The 24224-nt window shown below is 36.0% G+C and overlaps 1 protein-coding gene across 1 annotated transcript in view; it reads right to left on the reverse strand.

The window, feature by feature from the left end:
- Nucleotides 1-24224, reverse strand: part of LOC129778136 (protein neuralized) — an 88036-nt gene that overhangs the window by 57022 nt on the left and 6790 nt on the right. The window lies entirely within an intron of this gene.

Consider the following 24224-nt stretch of genomic DNA (forward strand, 5'->3'; position numbering starts at 1 on the left):
AAAAACTATGTTGAGACGGCGAAGTTTCTCTAGGAACGTTAGTGCCACCAAAAAAGAAGAAGGTACATTGTACAAGTATCACAAGTATACGCAAGCCAGGTATACATGAATCCAAAAGCGTATTTTTAATATGTCCAATTTATAATTAATAGCAGAGTATATTAAAACAAAACACACAATTTCGAGAGCAGCTGCTACCGATTCCCACGATCCTCATAATTAACTGGCAAACGTAATATCGAAAAAGATATTTCAAGGATGAAACAAACGCCAGAACATATGATTATCGTTAGCGTTGGAGAAGAAACATTCGGTCCAATGCCTTCACTAGTGGGGACAAACGTAGGACCGTAGCAAACTTACCTGCCTGTTACCCCAGTTTTCCATTATTCTTCGAAAACATACAAACCATCATCGCCGAATTACGAATTCATCGTAACATAAGTAATTTTATCAAAGTTAATTCGTAAATAAAATTGAATATTTATTTTTTAAATCGATTCTTAGAGGCACAGAACAGTAAGCGCTTGCCCCAGCTTCTCACAGTTATTAATTGTTATTTTTTTTCTCCAGTCTATTTCTATTTTTTTCCTCTGCCCTGACACAATACTTGACAGTGCAATCGACCTTCACTTTCTCATAATCCCCTGGGATGCGGTTTCTCGGGATCAAGGGTTGAGCTACTGACAAATGAAAACATTCCTAGCATGAGAGCGCAGGACGAAGAGGAACGAACAAAAGGCCCTTCGAAAAGGTCACGGGAACGTGAAGATTCGTTGTGAAAGGATGGTTGCATAAGCATCATTGTATGAAGTAATCGATGGAACTATAGAAATGTATGGTGTAAAAAAATGTGACCTTAAATTAGTTTCTGCCTGAAGATGTTAGGTGGTAATGAAAACAATTCCAGTAGTGATTACTAGCGCATCTGATATTTTTTTCTTGACTTCGACAATTTTCTTGAGTATCTTGAGTTCAGACATTTCAGACGAATTTCTAATAACAGAGCTGCGCTTGTTCAATTTCTGGATTTCTATAAATTTCAGATGGTATTATTCTGTTATGAACTCAGATTCTAGATTCGTGATCCAGGATCTAGAATACACATTTCGGATTCGAAGCACAGAAACAATACAGGATTAGTATTTAGAATACCGACTACTGTTCCTAAATTACAGATTTCATGTATCAGACTTCACGTTCGATAAACGAATTACATATTCATGTTTTGAATTTAATTTCATTGTCATGTTCCACACTTCGGCTAGAGGTATAGATTCCAGATTTTCCAATGACGCAATTTGATGTTACAGATACTATTTTTTATGTAAGATCACGACTTTCAATATGGGTGTCTATGCTGTTTATAAATTTCAAAATGACTGTTTGCATTGACTTATTAGAATGTGAACGACTTTACCTGTTAAGATATTGTACTGCCGTAGTGCCGTAATACTGTTTGGACAACAGCAGATTAAAGAATCACAGATTGCACAGGTTCAAAATTCAAGATAAGAAATCCAACAAAGCAAGTTGATTTTACATTTCAGGTTCCAGCTATGAAATGACCGAATCAGCCGTCGAGCCATTCACAATTTTCGGAAAGTTACCAAACTAATTTATACGTTTAATATTAATTCTTCGACATGATTCGATATTTAGAAGGGAATAAATGAAATGTTGGCGATAAAACAAACAAACGCCGTTGCTTTCTGAATAATGTCCTCATTCGATATATGTATGTGTATGTGAAAAATTTCATCATCGACCCCAATACAATTCCGCAAGATTGTCGTAAAAGCAGAAATCTACCTTCAAAACAGCAGGAACCCTGAAACGGCATTCAGCAAATGTTTTCCTTTCTTCAAATGCAATTGTGCCGAACGGGAGATCATCGAGTCCGACCTCAACAAAGCAAACAACAAGGAAGAAGAGCAAATCGCATATGGGACTACATGCACCTAATGATGGTAAGGAATTGCTCTGCGAAAGCGAGACATCTTCGTTTTTTTATTAGTCGAGACGTGCGAATGGCAGCATGCTGCCGTCTAGTCGCTCAAGATGGTATCTTTTACTGATCCCTTACGCTTCCCTCTTGCATTTCGATGAGATCAATCAGCAGAAAGCTTGCGGTTATTCTTGTCTTCTGTTGTTATGTTTATCCTTTATGGATGCAAGCGAGCACAGCTCGCTGCAAAAGTTCGACCGGAAAGGTGATACTATCGAAGAGTATACCAAAGACCAGAAGGTGTTAAACTTGTGATCACAAATGATTGATACAAGGATTCAATATTTGACACAAGTTTGGTTCTGTGTAAAAAAAATCCAATTTTCACATTCATGTATTAAAACTTCCCTTAGCTTTACACATCAGGATTTAATCGAAAAACATGTGCCAACTTAACTTGTTTCTAAACTGTGCACTTCTTACTGGTGCTTCACATAAATTGATTGGTACAGCGAGGAAAAAATTTATGCCGCACTGATGTTCTCCAATTTTTCTCCCTTTATGTCGAACAGCATCCTGCTTATTCTTGTTGAGGGCCTCCTTAGACACATCCTGAAGCCATCTCGTATCGTCCCATATGATATGTAGAGCGCACAAAGGTAACATACGTGCTACTGCTGTGTGCTGTGTAGTGTATTGTTGGAAACCGTTCTGAATTTTCCATTATGCTTTCCTCCGCACATCGTCCCTTCGAGCCAGGGGCAGCACGCATCACAAACCAAGTCAGCGGATGGCGACGAAGATGAGAGCAGAAAGAAAACGCCAACTTCCGCTTCGTACGCGTGCCATCGGTTTTTCACGATCACTTTTTGGGCTATATTCTTGTCATATGCCGCTCGCCGTTCCCCCGTCCTTGCATTCATGAAATGTGTGGTTTCGTTTGGACCTTCGAGCACAACAGAACGTTAAATCGAGCCGCCGCAACAGAAGCGTGCCCGATGTCAGCCTTTTATATGATCTGATCAGTACCGCACCGCACCTATCACTGACGCCGCGCGTCTCTTTATTTTTCTGTACGTGAAGCGACGGAATGGCTTGCAGCTTACGTACGTTCAGTCACATGAACCTCATCGGCGGAGTCATGATTATCCTGTTCGTTTTTTTTTTCGTTATACCCGTCTATATCGTTACGCTCGTGACCAGTTGCGGGTCTTTATGGGTCTAGCGCACCGGATCCACCATGCATCACCGGTAATGCGTGACACCGTTTGTGCTTGGCGAGGTTCCTAGGTATATGAAATATCCGGAACGGATGCAACAGGCCAAAGAATTAATATGAACAAAAACATTCATTCTAGTAACAATACTATTTTGCTTATACTACATTATACAAAGTGTGCAAAATCTGTTCAACACCTCACATATATAATTTTGACATGAAAAAATTCAATCATTTTTTTTATATTAAAACATTTTTCATTACTAGCCGGCTGGCTGCTCGGAAAGTAATTAACAAGAACAATTATTTTACGATACTATTTTTCGTATACTTTACAACTCTTTTCTGTTCAATGAATATTTTTTATAATATAAAAATCTCGTTTCACGGTGTTTGTAACCGAACTCCTCCTAAATGGCTCGAGCGATTTTGATGAAATTATGCACAAAAAACTTGGTAAGCATGAGAATAGGTTGTAAACTATATACGATAACGCTAGGATACCGATTACTAAATATTTAATGCCGATTAGAGTGCCTCTATGCAGAAAAAAATTTGATTTTTTTGTTTCTTTAATTTGCTTCAAACAATACATCTAACCACAGATTTAAACCCCCATACCCTATTTTTGATCGCGATTTTAGTATTTTCGTATAAACAATATTCAAATAATTTAACCGTCTGTCGTTTATCAAACAGAATTTATTTATTTATGTTGTTAAATGACAGATGGCACTAGGCCCGCTACATCGAACTTTCATCCACACATTCGCAAGTAACTTCACTTCGTCTAAAGTATGGCGTATCTCCGGCGAGCTGGAAGTATTTTTAGATGAGCACAACGAATCATTGAAATACTTCAAATCATACTTGCTCGGGTTACGAAATGACAATCACGCTATTCACGCAATTCCGATGAAACACCATCTGGGGGGCACGTGTCTAGATTCAATGCGCATGTGTTACTAGAATCATAGAAGTCGACTGCACAGTGACGCGAGAAATTGTGATTCGAAGGAAAAACAATAATCTGGAATTCATCGCTGACGCACATCGTTCATACGACTCTCTCCATGTTCTTCTTCAATAGCACTAACGTTCACAACGTTCGTCTTCTCATCGTAGTATTACTGGCATCATTTTTAGTAGTACTTAGTTGAGATTTCTATACCTTGAATATATTCTGAGTGGCAAGCTCTAGAATGTGTGTTACCACAATGCAAGTCAAAAGTAATATCTCCGACGGCCGTTATAGAACAACTCCGTAACGGTCGTTTTGAAAGGACAAGACGAATATTGCACAAACATTAGACGACGTGATCCTGCCACATGTACTAAATTCATTATGAACATCATTACAACATATAAACAATAAACAATTACTCATTTTGGAATAATATTTATTAACGACGCCGACAACACTATATTAGACAAATAAAACAAAGGAGTGCGCTCGATGGATTCTATATGTATCGTATGATGTCATTCTATGATGTCGTCAGCTACGCCAACAATTCATGATCGACATGTACACGAACGTAGAGAGCGAAAGACTGCGATTCCTATGATTTCATCAACATAAGTGGCGTGAGGAAGAATACATTCACTGTGGAAATGCTATCATGAACAACGCCGACACGCCGACACTGAGTCCGTTCGACTCAAGTCCAATCGAATTGTGCAAATGAAACAACCTTGCGACGCGATTCGACATAGACAACATTGAGCTCCGTGTTTCATTTCTGTGAAGCAAAAATGCAAAATAGATATTTGATATCAAATATGTTTTCGATGTGAAAAAGCAACACATTATTTGCAATTGGGGAAAAATCTTGGACGAAAATTGTGTCTGACGATGATTTTATGTTATGGATAAAGTTTTGGTGGAAATGCAAGGAAATTTATAGACCAAAAAGTTAAGTTAGGTTTAGGACTATGTCTTCTATGTATTTAAACGACGTCGAGTGATAATTTTCATTCAAATTTAACAATTCAAAATTGTTTTCGGGTCTGCCCATCTGGTAGAAAGTGAATTGCTCTACGAATACGTATGAATTATTTAGACATTTATTTTGCGACAAGGTAAGGCTGCCACATTTGCATAGAACGATTGAATTTGAGTCGAACGGATTCAAGAAAGAAAAAGTTTCAAACCAATTGGATTCCGGAATATGAATAACTGTTAGATACTGTCACTACAGGCATGGTGTATGATCTATGCAGTAATTTGAAACTTTTATCGCATTTCATGGTAGATGGAGTATGTACAAAGCGTTTTCCTAGAGATTTCGACACGATCACAAGCGTAGGCGGATATTTAATATATCACAACTAAATACTGATAATGGTGGACAATCATTCACAAATATCAACAAGGTAGATATTGAAATTGAAAATCGTTGAGTAACAAATCGTAAATAAACGAATTATAAAAAAAGAAATGCGGTTCCAAATAGGAACGGCACATCAACTCCATCGCAGTTGCCTGGCGTATCGTTGGTTTCCCAATTTATGAACGATACCCAGCAGTTATAAATTTAGCCGTCCATATTGAAAATGAGAAGCGCATATTTTTCTCCAGCGAGATAGCATTTGAACAAAATGAATATTGATTTTCTTCATTTCATTTTTCTACTTTACGACAAAAATTTAATACTTTCTTCTCTTTACATTTTACTTTTAAGAGATCAAACATATCAATAGTTACATTAATGAAATACATTGCATCAAGAAACATCATACAAACTTCAGGTAAAATCGTTTCATACGTTCTTTTTATCGATCACATTCGAATAATTTTATAGGTCATTAAAACATTCAAACACGCTTAAAATACCTTAGTTATTTTTTTTAGCACCCAAAATATTCTCTAGAAATAATTTATATGACAGAACAACGTTTGTCGAGTCAGCTAGTTTTTTATATATTTTTTTATTAATTTATTCATTTATTTAACCTAAATAATTTGGACAAGAAAAAAATTAATTAGAAAAAAGTATTTTTATGCAAATATATTTTATATCACTGGCGGGCCAACTGTTCAGAAATTAATTCAATAAAAATACATGTTAGCTGCACTTCAATTGAATCCAAGTATGATAAAAGCAATACTTATGAGGACGACAAGTACCATAAAGTGCCATAAAGCTTTTTGGTCTAAGCCATACCAATAAAACCAATGTAACTATAACTGGTTCTTATTGTTACATGTTTCTCCAATTCGTGGTTCGATACATAAAAAGAAGAAATGTTTTGATTTTCAATAAAAGCGTGACTTCGCAACCTGTTTCGAGGTAAAACATTGTGTAAAACTACTGTTCCATTCAACTATGAATGAATTAACAATGACTTTATAATTCGTGGTTCATATTCGGCATGAACATTTTCACTAGAGATGAAATATTTGCTATCTGGCCGGATACCGGATAGTGACATTAACATATTAAGGACCGCAAAGAAATCTATAAGACATACGCCTGGGACCGCACGTTTCAGGCAAACTTATGCGTTTTATTTCTTCGGATTCCACGAATGAGATCCGTTTCCTTCGGTGTGGCGAAGGCGAGCCATCGGTGGGTCTTGTTAGATTCTTGGCAGACCAAGCATTTAATCATCAAGTGTAGAAATCACGGGTTATTTCGCGGTCCATCCGTAACGGAACGCAAAACACGAGAAAACTTGTGAGCGATCTGCAACAGATGGGACGCAAAATACGAGAAAACTCGTGAGCGGTCCATTATGTGTTAACCCAAGAAAAATCATTTTATTTTCAAAATTAAATTAATATTAACTCATAACATTAATAAAGTAGCACTATCACTATTATCACTATTATAATTTTTTAAAACCGACCGATTATGTATAGCTTCGTACTTCAGGCCAGCTTCAGAGAACAGTCCTTCACTGTAAATACTACTGCAGGAGCTGAAAAATAAACTCTAGCAAACCTTGCCAATTAGGGGTACTGCTTAGAGTTTTATAACCACCAAACGTGAGGAACGTGATTGCGATCGATTCGAAATGTTTTCGCATAGCAGTCGATTTCGTTAGCAATGGAACTTTTTCCTGAACTCGAACTCTGGCTATTATTTTCATTTCCCACTTCATTGAAACTGTCTCAAAAGGTGTCGTGAGCTTCGCATATAAGGATTAAATCAGTTTCGTCTATTCTGCTTCGTTTAATTTGATTTGGGGTGAAGTATGTGTACTCTATCTCAGATTTTCATCCCTGTAGACAGTTCTATGTTTCTAAATCTTGAATGAAAATAATTCGTTGATGTTTTTGCTTATATTAATTCTGCACTCAATCTTACTCGATTAGTATTAAAATTATTTCAATATTTCCACAAAAATATCATCACTGTAATAGATAATCATCAACAGAAAAAAAATCTGTTCAATTTTTCTTGCAGAAAACATGACACTCTATTCAGAGTTTTCATTCTAATCAAATATAATCATAGTTCATTATTTTTATGTAAAAATGAGTATTACTTCCTAAAATGTAATCCTTCATTTGCTTCATGCACACATGCAGTTTCTTCCAGTTTCGTCGCAAACAAAGAGTCATTCGGCCACGAAGCTTGCCGGTGTCCGGTATCCGGTATCCGGCCAAAATGCTATCCGTCTCATCACTAATTTTAACATTATAAACGTTACAACAAATTTCATGCACACTCGTCTTAGAAGTTTGCAACACCAACACCTTTGCAGTCAAACTTTGCGGGTGTAATAACATTGGCCACACGAGCAACTTTACATACTTAAGCTCTCAAAAGAAATTAGACTAGTTTTTGAAAAGGGACAAAGTTTTTTTTTTATTTTTCATTACAACTCTAAATTTCTTAAGCTCTCAACTCTAAAATTTTGATCAAAGAATAAAATGTAAGAAGTTGTTTAAATTTAAAAAAAAAATTATTTACACTGAAAAAAATATTTTAAAAATTTAAATTCTCAAAACTGTATCTTTAAAAAACCACGAAAAAAATATCTGTATAACCCATACGATAACCAACAAGTCATTCATAGTCAGAAGATGGGCGATTTACCAGGGGAAAAGATTTTGTAACAACAAATTTTTCATGTTTTCTGTCACTGTCACGAGTAAAACATTAAATTTTCAGGAGTTTCCATGAAAAAATGTATTATGGAATTATGGAAAAAATAGGTATAGCACATAAAATAACCGATAAGTCATTGCTACATCGGAAGAAGGACAGTCCTACGGCTAAGAGTTTTTCATTGCAAATGGTGAAAAATCTTGAACTAAAATTATATCTGGTAGTAATTTTATTTTATAATAATGAGTTTTAGTTAGAATTTCAGAAAAAGTATATAAAATTACCTGAGTTCTTGATTCAATTCTACGTGTTTTATGCGTTCAAATAACATTTATATAAAAAAATGGAAGGCTAAGCGCAAAACCCGCAGAAGGAATGGTCCAATTTAAGCCTTCTTTATTTTGTTGTATTTGTCTCTGTCCGTAGATCAATGTTATGGTGAGCAAAAGCATATTCGATTTAAAAAGAAACGCTATCATGAGCAACGCCGTAACAGCGTCAAAGTCAAAATTATCCGGAAGGACTGCAATTTGCATTATGAAATCCGTCCGATTCAAGTCCAATCGAGCTGTGCAAATGTGTCAACCTTACGACGCAATTCGACATAGACAACATTGAGCTCCGCGTTCCTTCTCTGTACCTTTCCAGATAAATTTGTACGTGCGACAACACTGATGACTAGTTTATTATTGTATGGGGTCGATAACTAGTTGATTATTATTGAAATAATTTTTTTCAGGGTAATTTGTTTTTAAACATTTTTTTGTATTTTTAATGGCAATTTAAACAATTTCCCACGTTTCATTTCTTGACCAAAATTTTGTGGGTCTTCTAGTTTTTGAGTTAGAAATTTTTGTAAACAGTTGAGAAAAAAAAACTTTCCCTTTTTTCAAAAAGAAGGTGAACCGTGGGAACCGTAGGTAAGTACGGAAAAGTAAATTCATTTTCAAGTGGAAAATTTAAATTATTGAAATAATTGTACTGGTGGGGTAAAACGGATAGTTTCCAGTGGGAGTGAGATGGGCTGTGGAAAGTCTGTTCAATCTATTCCTAAGGAGTGCCTTGCGTCTATAAATGGAAATTAAATCGCCAAATGTGGACTGTTTAGAAGCTGACTGGAACCAAAAGCAAAATAGTTGAGGGTCTGTCCGTTTATACTGCTGAAAAGCACGATATCACTTCTAGGTGGAATAATTGGATTTTTCCATCATTTAACGGACATTCTGGATGAGTTCAGACCTTGGTTGAATAAAATTATTCCTCTAGCGATCGATAAACCTTTATGCTTCATAAATTACAAACCTATCCATATTACCCCCACTATATGTCCATATCACTCGTATCGAAATTTTTTTTGTACTTTTCGGTCTGTTTTAATTTTAGTAAAAAACATTAAAAAACACTTTTTTGTGAAATATTTGGCTTATTAGGTAAAAAAACAGTATATTGAATTGCAAGAAACTGCATCAAAGTTTTGGGAAACATGAGTTTCCAAAGATATAATTGAAGTTCTCCTCAACATGTCCGTTTTACCCCCACCTCCCCTACTAATGTTTTTGGAGAATTCATGTATGCAAAGTTGCTTAAATGGATAATGTTGTTACACCCACAAACTTTCACTACATTTTTTTTCATTATAAAAATACGTAAACAAATTCTAAAGCTAGGAACAAGTAGTTTCGAAATATCCACATGTATTCAGCCATATGGTTGATATGGAACTGCAGCGTTTCTTCGTACATTCTTATCTTCAAGCCGAATTCAATTACAATGTATTGGATTGAATAGCTGAACAAAGCTTTTATAGGAATTTCAAACAAATCTATATTTCGGCATCCACAGGGAATGGGCATGAGGGAATAAATTCTTTCGCTCACAATTGGTCGAGAGCCGTAAATAAGTTTTCGTCACTAGCGTGTTGCCAACAGCTGCAATCCAACAGTATTTTTACCACATTTTACCTCATAGTGTTTTCTCTCAACACAACACCATGTATGTTAAACGAGGAGAAAAATGTGATTCCACAGCATTGGCACACGCGAAGATTCGCATCTCAGCACCAGACAACAAGCAGCGAAAACAATAAATAACGCTACGCGTGTGTTCTTAATCAAGAACCACGAGTGTGACGCTATGCGTTCCGCCCGTTGACGCACCAGTTGCGTGCAGTGGAGATATTCCATTTTTTTTCAACTTCTGTTCCAACTGTTGCGCCAGTCGGCGCCGTGTGTTGCTTATGAATGGAACTTCATGAATAGTTAATAACCTCCGCTTGTAATGACCTGATGGGCGAGAGAATGATTACGCGAAGGAAGTGTAACCATAAACCGGTAACCAACAACAAATAGTTGGCGTCTGGAGGGACGCCCGGTTCCGGACACGTGCTGTAATTAAGTTACGTCTCGGTCCCGTGCTCGTTTCATTCCGATGAATTTTGGGGTGATTGATGTGTGGCATTTAGTTTATGTGTATATTTGGTTTAGCTTGTACTATTCAACTTTGGTTTTTAAATCGAAGGTGTTGAATATTTGTTTATAAGTTAAAATTAGGAGATTCTCTGTTTCCTACCAATGTTTCCAATATTATACGATCAATAGTCCTGAGCAGGATTGTGCAAAGTTATATTCACATTTGCTGCCTTGTAAATACTTGAAAATCACCAAGGGACTATGAAATAAGTTAAAATAAGATTATACACGCGGACGACGAAGTACATGTCGAGGAGGAGTAGTAGTTAAATTGAATGAAGAAGCAGATTTATATTCATTCGCCACGCCAATTGAAACAACCATTTGCTTCAACTGAAAATGAATTAACGAACGGTAGGGGCGGAATTAACTGACGAACGAGTCATATTTGACAACGAATGCGTTCATTGTGAGCCAATAACAAGAGAGAAGAAGAAGTTTATGGAAATGTTCGAGAAGAAGCGACTGAGAGGAAAGTTAATTTTCATGTTTCGCTTTCGAAAATGTTGGACCCTGGTCCTGAGTTCCACCGATCAGAAGTTAATTTTAGAGCATCAAATGAAAAGTTTTTAGTCGATATTTTCTAGAACTCAAGAAACATTCAATATAATAAGCTTTTTTACCCGTCAATCGAATCAGCTGCTGTCGGAGAAATGGGAACAAATTTTATTTATTTTTTTCGAACTTTTCACAATCGGTGTACTACCAATTTAGCTTATACCATTTTAGAATGGAAAAGGAGACCTAAACTAAAATATATTTCAAAGTATGTAAGCAATGCTACGTAAAGTGAACTAAAAAGGAATGGCGCAGTTATGGAAAAAGTTCTCATTTTGATTCATTTTCAAGAGTTTCCAAAATCAGTTGATCAAGTTGATCAAGCAAGAGAATGGTAAATATTTGAGTAACAGATTTGTTCGAAAAGAGCAAGAAGCAACCCAAACGAGGCATGAAATCAATTTGGTTCCTGCCCAACTGGACACATCCCGATATCTGGGATGAGAACCAACCGACCACCACCGGTCCTCTAGTAGATATTTATGTTTCTAATCACATCCTTGAGTCATACAGTTGCTGTTGACATCGTTACAGTATGACGAATCAATGTGGAGAACCATGGGAATGCGACCATGGGAAAGCAGAAATAGAAGCATGTGCAAATTAACAATAAGCCCCCATTCGTAGAATACCACAACTAACTATTTATTTTACTTTTCTGATGATTTTTATTATGTTGTTTGTATTACAAAACAATAAATAAAATACCGATATAATAAACCTAACTCTTCATTTATTTACTTTTATGGTCCATAGGGAACACTATTTTCTATGAAATTATAGGAAACCTATACACCGTGCTATGTTTTTCTGATAATATTCTCTCACTTTGCACCCACAATAGCTAAAATATTGTGTTGTAATGGCATATTTAGTCTTGGACATCTTAGGGTCAACACTATGATTATTATTATAAATTTTTTAAACCGACCGATTACGCTTTGCTTCGTAGTTCTAGAAAACCGTCTTTCTTCGTAAACACTACTGTAAAGAGCTGAAAGATAAACTCTAGCAAACCTTGCCAATTGGGGTACTGCTTAGAGTTTAATGACTATCAAACTTAAGGAACGCGATTGCGATCCATTCGAAATGTTTTCACATAACAATCGATTTCGTAAGCAGTAGGATTTTTTGCTGAACGGGACGGTGACTATCGTTTTCATTTGACACTTCGTTAAAACTGTCCCAAAAGGTGTCGTGAACTTCGCGTATCAGATTTAATTCAGTTTCGCCTTTTGCTTCGTTTAATTTTATTTGTGGTGAAGTTAGTGTACCCTCTCTCAGATTATCATCCCTGAAGACAGTTCCAAGTTTTTTAATCTAGAATGAAAATGACTGATTGATGTTTTTTGCTTATTTGAATTCGTAGTACTTACTCTACCTCAACTAGTATTAAAATTATTTCAATATATTTACAAAAATGTAATCATATGTTCAATATTCCTTGCAGAAAACTTGATACTTTATTAAGGGATATTCATTCTATACGGAAAATTGATTCACAGTTCATTATTTTTATGTAAAGATGTGTTTATTACTCCCTAAAATACAACATTTATACGCTTCATGCACACTTGCAGTTTCTCACAGTTTCGAATAAAGAGGCGAATATCCGGCTATCCGGCATCGAAGCTTGCCGGATTTCCGGTATCCGGTATCTGGCCTAACTACTATTCGTTTCATCACTAATATAAATATACCTGTGAATCTGGACAACAATAATACAATTCTCAAATGCAAATACTTGCTGCAGTTTATGGGTTTATTTGTTCTACTAAATTTGTTACAAGACCTCTTAGCTCTAAAATATTGGATCATATTCTTTGTAAAATGGCTGATGCATATCAACTTTGCAATCACACTGCTTTTAGTGATATCAGTGATCATATCTGAATTTAAGTTAAATGTTAGCTCCAGCAGGACTCTTCTATCGAAAAGCATAATCAATCATGATGAACTTGAGGAAGAATTCAAAAGATATTTGGAAAGCATTGATACAGTTCGTGATGTAAACGGATACTTAGGAAATATTATTCCAAGCTACAGCACTATCTTGAAAAATTGTTGTAAAACTGTTATATCTGTTAACATTAAAGATACACAGTGCCCTTGGAGGAACTTGTACTTATGACGACTTACAAAAATTAAAACTAATTATCTGAAAAAATGTCGCAGAAATCCAGATAATGTTCGAGCAGCTGAGCTTTTGAAACATATCTAAAAAAAAATTAGATTTAGCCAAGAGACAAGCCAAATTATTTCGAAAATCTGCTAATCAATACATTTCACTCTAAACTATGGAAAAATATGAATGCTATTTTAGGTAAATCCGTAAACAAATCAAAGCTTTCGTTAACTAGTAATAGTGTTCCGATTACTGACAGTAAATCTATTCGTGAACTATTCAATGAACATTTTGCAAATGTTGCTAGTTGCTGGAAGGGGTAATCCGTTACGTTACATAAACCTTGTTCCCGATTCAATTTTTCTACGACCAACATCTGTGAATGAAGATATACTTCTGATGAACGATCTTAAGTTGGAAAAAAGCCCAGGTCCTGACAATGTTCCGACCATAATTGTTGAAAACAATCTTTTTTCACGTATTCTTAGTGAATCTTTCAATTCGATGGTTCAAACAGACTCGTATCCAGATTGTCTCAGAACGGCTAAAGTAATACCAATATTCAAACCTGGCGACTCAGGTCAAACCGACAATTATCGGCCCATATCGACCTTGTCGGTTTTCAACATTTTTTTTGAAAAATTACTATTGAACGTATTGTTAATTTCTTAGACAGACATAGCATACTGTACAACCTGCAATATGGTTTTCGTAATGGCAGTAGTACATCTGTGGCTGTAGTCGAACTTGTAACAGTTCGGCTGAAAAGTAAAAGTATTTTTTTGTAAAAATATTTTTTTGCAAAATTCAATTTTATTATTCAACATAATTGCCTTCGGGGCCGATACAGCGATCATAGCGATCTTGCAACTTTTCGATACAATTTTTATAGTACTCTTTCGGTTTTTCCAAAACAAGCCTCAGTTTCGGTAGTCACTTCATCATATGTTTTAAATTTCTTGCCAGCGAGCATTCTCTTCAGGTGTGCCAACAGAAAATAGTCGCTAGGGGCCACACCTGGAGAGTACGGTGGATGCGGAAGCAATTCGAAGCCCAATTCATGCAAATTTGCCATCGTTTTCATTGATTTGTGATTTTTGCATTTTTTTCACAACAACAAAAGTTGCTTCACTCTCAATGCTGTAACGGTTCGTGTAACGACCGATTGCTGTCAAATTTTGGCACGTATCCATTGAAAGATGGTGCTTCGTGATAGTCAAGTAGATTTTTGCAAGAGGCGCCATCTAGACGTCAACCTTATGAACTTTTCAGCCGAACTGTTAGGTCAGAACAGAAAACACAGATTCGAAAAAATGTGAGTGTCTTGTTCCTTGATCTAAAGAAGGCCTTTGACACTCTCAATCATAATATTTTGCTAAGAAAATTAGATAAATTTGGCATAAGAGGTGTTGCTAACGGCATTATTCGGAGCTATTTGAGGGACAGAAGTCAATATGTTGCATATGATGGAGAAATTAGCCCTAGAAAGAAAATAAGCATTGGAGTTCCACAGGGAAACAACATTGGTCCTTAACTTTTTCATCTTTATATTGACGATTCAAGCCAAAGAAACCTCCATGGTACACCCAGGCTGTTTGCTGATGACACAGCTATGTTTTATCCGCATTCTAACTTGAATATAATCATGTTAAACATGAATCAGGATTTACAATTACACCATTGCTTCTCAGTTAATCTTCTCTCGCTGAACTTACAAGTAACCAAGTACATGATCTTCCGTTCGCCGAGAAAAACACTTCCACAAGTCACAATTTTAGGTATGAACGCTAACATTATTGAAAAAGTTGACTCGTTCGAAAACCTGGGGGTCTATCTAGACTCCACTTTATCTTGGGATGTCCACAAAAACAAGGTCGCAGGTAAAGTAGCTTCAATGTGTGGAATTTCAAGACGAGTCAGTACTTTTCTCCCTCGGAATGCAATGCTCTTTTTTTATTTTGCCCATATCCACACACACATGAGATATCTGATCGTAACATGGGGTAGGGCCAGTAGGTCGAAACTAAATAAAAACTAAATAAACTCCAAATCCACTAGAAGCACATGTACTGTCTTTTTCTCCTTTTATTGTTTTGATTTTCTTTAGTTATCCTCAACAGTTTAGCTTCAATTTTTTTTTTAATTTGTTATAATCCTTATTATTGTTTGAGTTCAGTGTGTCTACTACCAGGGAGCTCACTATAGAGCTTCTTGGTGTGGGGAAGAGTGGAGGGTTTAATTTAAAAAAAACATTAAATTGATAGGTAGAGGTACAGAAAATAAAATTGACGGAGTTAGAAAAACTTCCATTTTATTTTTTGTTTTCCAAAATTTTAATGCAATTTAAAATACTGTTCTTAGATCCTGTTTTTACAAAATTATCGATTCGATCACTTATCGATGCGTAACAGATAACATAATACGCGAAGCGAAGAAGTTTATCGCTCGCGAGAGGAATAATTATATTTTCTCTTTCTCAAAGTTTGTCTGTTCTGCAAATGAAATAAAAACAAACAAAGTGAAATAAAGAAAGTGCGAGTTGGATGTTTTTTCCATCGCTAACTTTTGACTGTCCGTCTTACCGCTAGAAGTTATCCGTCTTACCCCGCCAATTCGATTATTTGAAGCATTTGCAATTTTCTGGTGTATAAATATAAAACTGAACTTTTATTTCAAAAATGTACTGTTTTATTTCTGTATTGTTTCAAATATTTAATTTAAAGGAATGGCCAGTGGAAGCTGCACATTCTTCCCATCTTTCAGGTTATTTATGAATGCTTCGTCGGAAAACATTCGTTTTTTGAGACAAAATCGAACCACTTTCGACCATTTCCGTAAAAATTGATGTGCCTGCGCCGCGAGAATGCGTCTCATCGATGAAAACAAATGGTGATCGGAAGGAGCAAAGTCTATGAATAAGCATAAGTTAAATTTGAAAAACTATCAATCCACTAAATTGGCCGGATTTTCGTCCCATCGAGAGATATTGGGCAATTATCGAAGGTAAACTGAAAAAATGTGGCAGAACCATAAAAAAACATCTCAAATGGAAATGTGGTGGAACAAGATAGCAAATACGGTTACCGGCAGTATTGTGCAGAAAATGAAGAATGGTATCACACGAAAAGTTCGAAAATTCATCCGGACAGTTGAAGAATAACTGTCATGTGTTTTTTCCTTAAAGTTTATCGAAAAACCTATAAAATGCCATCCTTCCCTCTTTTGTACGTTATTTCTATGCTAAGAAATGTCCTAGTTTATGCGACCAAATAAAGTAATAACAAGCTTTATGATACGTTTCATTGCGTTTTCATGTGATGAATAATATCATGAATATTTTTCTATGTACGGTACATGTTGCCATGTTGAATAACAATTTCGGAATCAGACATATTGTTGAAAAAAATCAGGATTGCTTTTGTTTCAAATAATTCACGCTAAAATTTCATTTGAACTTTATATAATTGAGATGTTATTGTAATTAGTTACGATTTTTATTCACCACGTTTTCATGTGTTTTGAGTGACGAATATGATGTACCAACATACCATATTTCATGATTTTTTTGATTTTTTCATGAGGGTAAATATTCTGGAGCTATTTCCATTATCAAACAAATGTGTGACCTTAAGGAGTTAAATAATAATATCACTAGAAGTATATTACATTTAACTATAACATTTTTTGCATTTATAATTGTTCGATCGTTGGTGCTCTTCGCCTCTCCCGCTTATTGTGAGATTGGGAAAAGTTTCATTTTCTTCAGATTCGAAGTCTAAGTCTTTTCATTGATCTGCCAGATGTCCATCTATTGCACCCCCCTTCCCAATTCAATTCTCATTAGAAAAGAATTAAATTAACCTGTGGTACAATTCAACCGAGTGCAAACACTTTAGGATCGTACCACCCGGTGGGACCTCAACTCAAGACAATGAACGTGACCCATTGTTTAATTACGCATGCTAGCTTCTTATTCCGTAAGATTCGAGCGCTACACACTCCTTCGCTCACAAAAATGTCGTACCTCGAAGTCACGGTAACAATATCGCTGTTGATATAAGACATCATTAGGGACAACGATGGGAAAAATAAGGGTCTTTGCGCTAACCAACCGTAAGGGTCCAAACGAAGCTTGGCGTAATCGATTTTGCGCATTATTTGGCATACTTCTCCCTACGTTGTTGCTCTTTTCGTTCCTAGCTTTCGGAGGACCCTTGTTCTAGTTCTGTTGCTTGGATATGTGTACACGTCGTCTGTGTGTTTTGTGCCAGCTGTCCTTTCAGGAACAAGCATTGGATATGATGGTTGAAATAACGGAGAGGAGAAACAAAAGAAGATTTTCGTGAGGGTATGCACTTAACAGATTGCGTAGGTAAATCGATTTTCCAAGTGTCTTAGCGACCGAAAGACGAAAGGAATGACGACGGACTGGATATGCGAAAAACATTTTTTTTTATTACAACAGCGTGCGAAGGTTATATCAGAAACTCGAAAAAATTAACCAAGAATCGTACAACCAAATCAGTCAGAGGTCCTAACAAAATACTAAAAAACATATTTTGTACATGAAACATATTTTCTTATGGTTTCCTATATCTTCAATAAAAATTCCTACGAATATTGAATATTTCATCATATTTTGATTATGTTCAACGAGATGACGTTATCTTTTGCAACAATTTGATGAATTCAAATATTTTCATATATTTTTATACTGCGCGATAAGGTTTGTTTTACGATGTACACTTTTTGGATTTGGGAGTATGAGTAGCTTCACTTCCAAGAAAATATGATAACTCATCATGAATTCAATCATCTGTCGCTTCTTGCACAATATGTCTGAAAACATTCTCAACACTCGTGTTGTGACAGCTCATCTTCCCTGCAATCGGATTCTTCATTGTATCTCTAGTGTCACATTGCAGCCGCCTCCAAAATCACCCATCATGAAAAAATATATAACAACGTCGTATGCACTGTTCGTTCACTTGAGCACTTTGAAACGTGTGAAATAAAATTCATCTTCCCAAACAAAAAGAAAGACAAAGAACGGCAGCAGCTTGTATGGCAGAAAAATAACAGTTTATTTTTGATAAAAATATTGAAATATAATTTCATCCCTTTTTCCTGTCACCGTGGGGCATGTGTTCCGTTCCACACTCATTTCTCTCGCGCAATTTGATTCCTGCTACTGCTGATAAAACTTATCGGTCGAATTTATCGCTCTCCAGCCGGGCAGCAAGCCATGTGCATCATGACCACAGCAGCCGAGATGACCATAAAACGAGAAGACGAAGCATATGCAAAGACCCGGCCAGGACGAAGAAAAGCACCATGCTGTCGCTGCCGAGTGAGTATTGGCCAGCTAGGCCATTATCAGCAGACAACAGCTGAACATTTTACATCATCCAAACTTCTTCTCGGGCTACGGTGGGAAGCAAGTGGATGAAAAGGGCCAAAACGCAAGCTGGCTTCACTTGCTGCCTTGTTTTGCTCTTCCACTTCTCCAGCTTCAGGGATTGGAAATGAAAGTTTGAAAAAATATTATAATTAGGCGTCAAGAAACAGATGTCATTAGGATGTAGATGCAGCTTGAAGGGTTATGCGTCGACCTTTGTTTGGTGTTACCGATCTGCTGGCGTGATTATTGTCAGTAATCTGAGTGAGCTGACGATTTCCTCAAGCTCATGGCCTCGTTTACTGGCGAAAATGAATCCTCCGAAACATAAGATTAGGATATTAATTGGAGACTCATTTTGTTAACCCCTTCACTTACAACATCGAGTTTCACTCATTGTGCACTAGCTTATCGCAGGGCGCTAGAACCCTCAGCAGAATAGTGAAATTACTCGATGCGTCACCCATCAAAATCGTAGTCTAAGGGGCTAATCCAACAATTGTAACAATGTATACGATAACAATATTTAGAGAAACAGTGACCCATACAACACATTTTTCTCAGAATATGCAACCCATGAAAGCATGTTTTTCTCTTTTTTTTTTGGAAATGCGAAATACTGAGCATATTTTCTAAACAACAAAAGGTATAAAAATTTCTTATTTCTATTTTTAGGAGTAAACTAAAAGAAACTTGCAACACCATAAAATGGAAATTAAAGTCACTGTGATAGTGTGAGAGAAACAATAATCCGTTATTCATCTTATTAGAAAGAACGATCATTATGAATGATTATGTATAATATCGATTTGTTGATATTTTGAGTATAAAATGACAACTGTGAAGTTTTTCCAACATTGTAAAGCTAGTTGTTTCCAATTCAAACACTCGAAATTAATGGAAAAGACCCGAATCAGGACGATAGTCATAACGAATGATGCCATTGTTTTTTCCTTTTTACGTAATAGATATTGTCAACGAGTTTGTTTGTAGACATAATTTGAATGAAATAATATTAAAAATGTGAGAATAAGTTCCAAAGAAGGAAAAAATGAGTGTATCATTGCAAAGAATTCACATGAGAGAGAGAGAGAGAAGAGGTTTCGAACCACCATAGAAACATTTATTGCACCCTAAAACCTCCACATGCCAAAATAGGCTCGATTTGCTTGATTAGTTCTTGAGTTATGCAGAAATTTGTGTTTCATTTGTATGGCAGGGACTGAGTCAGCGCAGAGAAATGTTCGTTTAGATTTCATAAGCGGGGAAAGTAAACAAGGGCGTGGATTGCGTTAAGGCATTCCAATATTCTTGTTATGACCAGTGTTGCCACATTTTAATCTGTACCAGAGGGGTTAGAAATCTTTCCCATCTGTACTTTTTCTTCAAAAAATCTGTGCCATAAAATCTGTACCATCAAAAATATTCGTTGAAGAGAAAAATCCATTTTATTAGCATAGCATAAAAAATGCTCATTTATTTACTACAAATATCACATTTCATTCGTCATTCGTGTGTTCGATTATGCTTGTACATAGTTTTCCTGAATCTAGATTGCATAACATCATTAATTTAAAGCTTCGAGCTGCCGCACCAAGCGATACTGCAGCACCTTAATATAGCTTTGTTCATATGTAAGATACCCGCGGAAAAAAATCTGTACCAATCTGTACTTTTTAACGAAAATCTGTACTCTGTACCGTACAGAATCTGTACCAAAAATAACGAAAAAATGTGTACCTTTCCAGATAAATCTATACGTGTGGCAACACTGGTTATTAGAGGTGTGCAAATCAGCTCATCATGATGAACAGCTCTGATCATATCAGCTCATCTAAATGAGCTGTTCTTTATGAACAGCTCTTCAGCTCAGTTGTCAGTGCCGACTTTCAATTTGGGTCCCACACTCGATAGCCACGAAGCCAGTTTGAAAATGTTAAAATTCAAATGAAATTTTTCACACCATATTATTAATTACTTGAAACACGTATTCCAGACTATTATTTACAACAGACTCGGCGAGTACAACATTTCCGACATTTTTACTGAGGTTTTACATTACAATAGAAAGTTTTGTTCAAAAAAAAAAAATCTTATGAGATTTTTGCACCGCCTGCAAACAAAGTGTTTTTCATTGAAATAGAATACTCATTTGATACACAGAAGTTAATTTTCATTAATAATTTGAATTTTAAAAACGTGTTCATTCTGCCTGAGAGCCAATTATTATTTTTGGCGCCCCCTAAACTGGTAAACAAAGCTCAATGCCGTCAACGCGAATATAACAGTTAAAAAACGAGGGACAAATGAAACTAAACTGATGTCTTAACACGAAGAGCGAGAGACGGTCAGTTCATTTGAATCTTACAGCTCACACACTCTCTTCAATTCTACAGCTCTTTTCTCTCCTTCATCATCATCAAAGTGAGCTGAAGAGCTGTTTGATTTTTTTTTGCGAGCTGTTCCGCGTCAACTCACTTCAAAGAGTCGATTCTTCGGAACAGCTCATGAGCGGATGGCACATCTCTACTGGTTATGACTATCATAAGATGAGTTAGAAGGTACTGTTTACTGGAAAATATATCATTTCAATCCATCATTCCTGGTCAAAGTTATGGCTTCCGTTTCAACTTACCCAGTGTTTCAACTCGCCCCGGTCTACCTTACGAGGACAAATTATTGCTTCGTCGAAAAATAATTTATTAAAATTTACCACATCGATTTCAAAAAAGAACCAAAAACTTATAGAGTTTTGTCCAAGGCAAGATCGTATTTTTAACATAGGACTACGAAAACATTTTATTCAATTCGCATGTTTACCTCTTCGGATATTATTTTTTGAAAGCAAGCAACTTATAATTCGAAACAATAAAATAAAATTACTATTTTAAGTGCTTTCATGTCAGAGTAGAATATATGGTCGCTCATGACCGAGAGTTTGTCTACTGTTATGTAAAACAAAAGCTGTTCATTACATCTTCTAGTTAGTCTTTTTGCACCAATCACGCGGATAGCTTTTTCATGTCCAAAATGTCGTGCAAAATGTATCCCACTCGTTCTTTTGAAATGCCTCAGCCAATTCGCGTAACTTCACTTTACGATCGTTCAAAACGAGTCGGTACACTTTTCTTACGATTTCTGGATTCGTAGCCTCTTTTGGCCTTCCAGAGCGAGGTGCATCTGCGGTGCTTGTTCGACCCATTTTATATTCACTAAACCACCGATAAACTTTTGTTCTCGAAGGAGCAGAAATGGAATAACATTTCGTCAACCTAGAGTTATTCCCATAAAAACTGGTGTCATAAACGTTAAAAAGCCCGAATGAGCTAATATTTTGCATAGGATATATTATCGTGCAAATCAACATTTCGTAGCAAGTTCCGAATGAAAAATCGAGATAACTATTTTTATTGGCACCCAAAACCATACTTTCGTTTCGTACTCCGAAAAAAAATGTCGCAGAATGTCGATTTTTGATAAAAAAAAAGTTTTCGAGATGACACTAGATCTCGACGCTTCATGCATTTGAGACTTTTGGCATCAAAAAAATAATTTCGAAAACCCCTGATTTTCTTTACTCCCCCGTTGACTTTGACCGCTTTGCACCAATCTCCCTTAAGTCCAATTGAGCTGAAACTCGGCATAGGGTGCTTTTTCGAGGTGGTGAACATTTTGTATAGGGTAACTTTTTGAAATTTTAGGGTCGATTTTTTCCCATACATTCATTGGCACCTTAATATACAGTCTCTATTTTTTTCACTGTTCTTCACTGTAGTCGGATTTTTTTTATTGTTTTATATACAAAAACATCTTTTTTACAACAACAAAAAATGTCTGGAGCCTTTCAGAAGGTAATAGAGGATCATAATTGGTGGAAAAAAAACTTCTACGCATATGGCTAATTGCTTCAAACTGGTTCTAATTTACTTAATTTACAGTCTTTTTTATTTTATTTGTTTCATTGAATATTGTATCTGACGAAGTTTATATTGAACAGATTATAATGTGTAGATGATTTAATTTTTTTATATTATTTTTTTTCTCTATTTTGTATTAATCTCTGTTATGTCTGTCATGATCTTGGTGATGATGGACTATTTTTATTTTTATTTTATGTTTTTATATAGTAGTAGTTGAATAAAAAAATAAAAGTAGTCTACAAAAGTTTGAGCGTCGCGCGTGGTGCAGATATGAAGGATAAAAATTTAAAAGTTCTGTAAGGGCCGGTCTAGAAATTTTTCGTGAAGGAAAATTTCTCAATTTCTCTGGATGGGATATTCAAGTCAATCCACAACAAGGCTGGAGGTTGGACTTGTGTCTTGGTGGACCATTTGGCTGCAAGGGCCTTGTCGGGGCCGTATCGGCTCTGTGGCGACAAAACTTAGTATTGGCTTGTCTTTTGACGTTGAAATTTTTTTTTGAACTTATATCTGTAAATAAAATCAGTTCGTTTTTTTTGCTAAACTGATTTCAATGCTGAGAAAATTAAATGCCATTTAAGAAGCGGAAAACTTGAAAGTTGTTTATAATTTTCTCACAAGAATGCATACTAAAATTTGGCTGTTACTATGAACCAAATTAAAGCACTCTACAATTCGTTCTCCAAACCCCAAAAATTTGTGCCAACTCGCACCAGGCTTTCTTCTTGCTACTAAGATATCGATCACAAACTATAAACACATTTGCTCCGATATTCCGCTTGAGGGTTGATCGCGTTTTTTTTCAAAACCATGTTTTCCAAATTTCGAGGAAGCACTGGCTCAAAACTATTCAACCTTTTTGGCTAAAAATTTTATCCGTTATTCTAGACACACATACCTAAATACGTTACCTTTTTTTTATCCCATTTATTTATTTATCAGGCTCATTAGCATTTTAGCTGTAACAGAGCCGGGTTTTAATCGTGTACATATTTATGTTTCTATAAATTGTAAATTACACAGTAGTTAGTAGTAGCCATTTAGGCGTTAAGTTTTCTGTTCCATTACATTATGGTAAATTACACAGTAGTAGCCATATTTAGGCGTAAGGGTATTCTTTCTGTTCTTCTATTGTTCAGCAGACCGGACAGCGGAGACAGTTGATACTGATCATTGTTGGGTTATTTATAGAACAGCAGCCCGATGTTTCTTGCAGAGCAGAGCAGTTGTATGGATGAATCGATCTTTGTTCCACCGTGGATCGATTTCCATCGCTGATGATGGTTGCGTGGACGTAGTTGTTCTATAACAACACAAAGATGGTCAATTGAGGGCCCTGAGTTTAAACTCACGATCGTTCGCTTGGTAAACGAACGCGTAACCAAGCATCATCCCCGAACCAGCTTCATCTTCTTTTCGAAGACTCCACTCTGACGTCAAATATTAAAAACAAATTTATGTAAAATAAACTAAAAAATTTTTTTTTCTATATTTTGAAACACTAATAAAAACATGTAAAAATTGTAAA

The sequence above is a fragment of the Toxorhynchites rutilus genome, chromosome 3 (assembly GCF_029784135.1).
Source record: "Toxorhynchites rutilus septentrionalis strain SRP chromosome 3, ASM2978413v1, whole genome shotgun sequence".
In the NCBI taxonomy this organism is placed as follows: domain Eukaryota; kingdom Metazoa; phylum Arthropoda; class Insecta; order Diptera; family Culicidae; genus Toxorhynchites; species Toxorhynchites rutilus.